At 45.1% G+C, this 3,434-nt stretch overlaps 1 pseudogene; it reads left to right on the top strand.

The window, feature by feature from the left end:
• The first annotated feature begins 2,659 nt into the window (after positions 1 to 2,659).
• LOC101578140 lies at positions 2,660 to 3,094 on the top strand (annotated as a pseudogene).
• Positions 3,095 to 3,434: the final 340 nt, after the last annotated feature.

Genomic DNA, 3,434 nt, shown 5'->3' on the forward strand with positions numbered 1-3,434 from the left:
GTCATTCTGACAAATGTTCTCACCATGTTAAGAGGAAAAATCCCAGATAGTATTTATAAAGGCTTATCAAATGAGCTTTCCTGTGTTGTGCTAACCAATGTAATTTTATTTATTTGTTTGTTCACTTGTCTGTGTTTTGTGGTTCTCAAACTAAACCCAGAGACTTCACACTAAGCTATGTCCCCAGCCCTTTTTTATTTTTTTAATTTTGAGATAAGTTCCTGCTAAATCACTAAGATGCCCAGGTCAGACTTGAACTTGTGGGGCACGTGCCTGGATAAGATAATATTAAATCATAAAATAAATGTATTCTCAATGCCATTGGTTATTAAAACAATGCAATGACAAGCATATCGAAATACTATTTTATAACCAAGGATGACTATAATAAAGAAAAGATGGAGAATGCCAAGTATTGGTGATGTGTAAAGAAATTATTTTGTTTCTTTGTTTTTGGCAGAACCAGGGATTGAACTCAGGCCCTTGTGCTTGCCAGGCAAGCGCTTATTCTACTGAGCCATCTCCCTGGCCCCTGTGTAGAGAAATTAAACCTCTCCTAATTTTATGTTGAGAATGCAAAATGATACAGCTACCTTGGAAAATACTTTAGCACATCCTCAAAAAGCTAAACATAGGGGCTGGTGAGATGGCTCAGTGGTCTAAAGCACCTACTTAGAACAAGCTAAGCTAAGCAAAGTACAGGGACCACGGTTCAGTCCCCTAGCACCACATGTCAGCCAGCCCCGCAGCCCCCTGGTGGGCTGAGCTGGCCACACACAGACACAAAATAAAAAATAAATTAATTAATTAAATTAAATTTAAAAAAAAAAAAGCTAAACATAGTTTCCAGCAGTTTTCCCAAGACAGTTGAAATCATACACCTACACAAAATTTTATACATCAATGTTCATATCGACATTCTTCATAGTGGCTCAAAAGTTGAAATAACCAAAATTTCTATCAATAATGAGTAAAGAAATAAAATGTGGTATATTACAATAGAATTTTAATTTGGCAATAAAAAGAAATAAAGCAAAGACAAGTGTTACCACAGGATGAATGTTGAAAACATGCTAAGTGGAAGAAGGCAGAATGAGAAGCCTACATTGTATGTGCTCCCACTGAACCAGTGTCCGGTCTGGGTACACCCTTAGAGAGAAGGTAAACTCCAGGTTGTCAGGGACTAGAGAAGGGGAGATGGGAAGACACCCCTGCTGCGTATGAAGTTTCTCTTTCAGAGTGACAAGAATGCTATGAGTGGAAAACCAATGAGCAATTTTTTAAAATGTATTTAGTACAGGGTCTCACTACGCAGCTCAGACTTGTAGTGATCCTCCTGTTTGCAGCCCCCGCAGCACTGGGATTACAGGTGTGCACCACCACACCTGGTTGCTGGCTCAGCACCCCAAGGGATGGGCCTGGCATGGCATGTGGTGCCAGGAATCGAATCCTGGTCCCTGTGCTTACCTAAGCAGGCACTTAGTCAGCTGAGCTATCTCACCATTCTTCGAAGGTTGGTTTTTAAAGTGTGAATTTTGCAGTACCCGGAATATGTTTCAACAAAGCCATCTTGAAACATTAAGAAAAGAAATGCCTCTCAAAATTATAATTGCGGGGGGCCTGCCCCTTAGCTCAGTTGTTTAAGTGGCTGCTTCAACAAAGCAGTCAGCCTCAGTTTGCTGTGGTTCCATCCCCACAGCTCCAGCCAGCTGAACATGCCCTGAAGGCATTCTGAGCCAGCCCCCCCAAAAAAAAATCCTTCTGCCATTAAAAAAAAAAAATTATAATTGCTTTAAAGTAAAAAATTCCAAAACTAAGACATCACTAAGAATCAGGCTTCAAAAATAAATATGACCACATAGATAAAAGAAAGGCTACTTTTCCTTTGATTTGTGGAAGTCGTTTCAACAAAAATGAGTGAAGATTCTATGCCTCTGCAGACTGTACCTCAAAAGGACAGGGTCCACCTCTGACTCGTGCGCCAGGGCTCTACACATACAGTAGGAGGGAGCAGGTGGATCTTAGTGAGCCTTTCTGGGTCCAGGCTCCAAAACAGGTCTCTGTTTCCTTATCTGTAAAAGGCAGACGAACAGGGGCCGGGGAGATGGCTCAGTGGAATAAGCGCTTCCCTGGCAAGCGCAAGGGCCTGAGTTCAATCCCCAGTTGGGGGGGGGGGGCGACGAACAGTAGCTACTTGTGAGGAGTAAGTGTGGCATGGAGCTAAAGCTTTGGACTCTTGCTCACACTTGGGGAGAGTCAAGAGGTAGGCATTGCTGCTGTATTTTGTTATTGTTGTTATTATTATTATTATATTTTGGGACCTCATGTCGTTACCCTTCACAAGAGACAAATTTCTTTCTTTTCTGGTGGTTTATTTTTTTACCTTTTTTTTCTTTTTTGAGATAAGGTCTCTCTATGCAGTTCAGCCTGGCCTTGAACTCACAGTGATCCTTCTGCCTCTCACTGAGTGCTGCGATCACAGGTATGGGCCGCCAAGCCCAGCGACTTCTTGTGTTTCAAAACAAGGTCTCGGCACTGCTAGTACCGCCGAGGTCCGGACTGCAGGGCGTGCCCGAGCTCTCCGCCTGGCCCCGCCCGCCTGCCGAGCCCAGCCGCGGCCCCAAGCCGCAGTGCCGACAGCAGCCCCAGCACCAACGCCATGGCCGGGTGGACCGCCTACATCGACAACCTCATGGCAGAGGGGACCTGTCAGGACGCGGCCATCGTGGGCTACACGGACTCGCCCTCTGTCTGGGCCGCCGTCTCCGGGAAAACCTTCGTCAACATCACGCCAGCTGAAGTCAGTGTCCTGGTTGGCAAAGATCGGTCAACTTTTTTTTCTGAATGGGCTGACACTTGGGGGTCAGAAATGTTCTGTGATCCGGGACTCACTGCATCAGGATGGGGGATTTACCATGGATCTTCGTACCAAGAGCGCCGGTGGAGCCCCTACTTTCAACATCACTGTCCCCATGACAGCTAAGTCGCTAGTCATGCTGATGGGCAAAGAAGGTGTCCGCGGTGGTCTGATCAACAAGAAATGTTATGAAATGGCCTCCCACCTGCAGCGTGCCCAGTACTGACCTCGTCTGTCCTTCCCTGTCCCACCATTCCCAATTGCTTCCTTCTTGAACACACACATACACAATTTTTATTTTGGGGGTCATCACCCCTTATCCTTTATTGCTGCCAAAACCACATGGGCTGGGGGCTGGGGCTAGATGGACAGATACCTCCCCCTACCCATAACCCTTCCTATGTGTGGTTGGAAAACTTTGGTTTTGTTTCTGATTTTTTTGGGGGGCGGTGGGGTGTTTCTGAATAAAAAAGATTCTAACAAAAACCAAACAACAACAACAACAAAAAAAAAAAACACCAAGATCTATCTGGGTAGTCCAAGGTGGCTTCAAACTCATACTCCTCCTAACTCAACA

This window comes from Octodon degus, unplaced genomic scaffold, assembly GCF_000260255.1.
Source record: "Octodon degus isolate 3935 unplaced genomic scaffold, OctDeg1.0 scaffold00090, whole genome shotgun sequence".
Classification (NCBI taxonomy): domain Eukaryota; kingdom Metazoa; phylum Chordata; class Mammalia; order Rodentia; family Octodontidae; genus Octodon; species Octodon degus.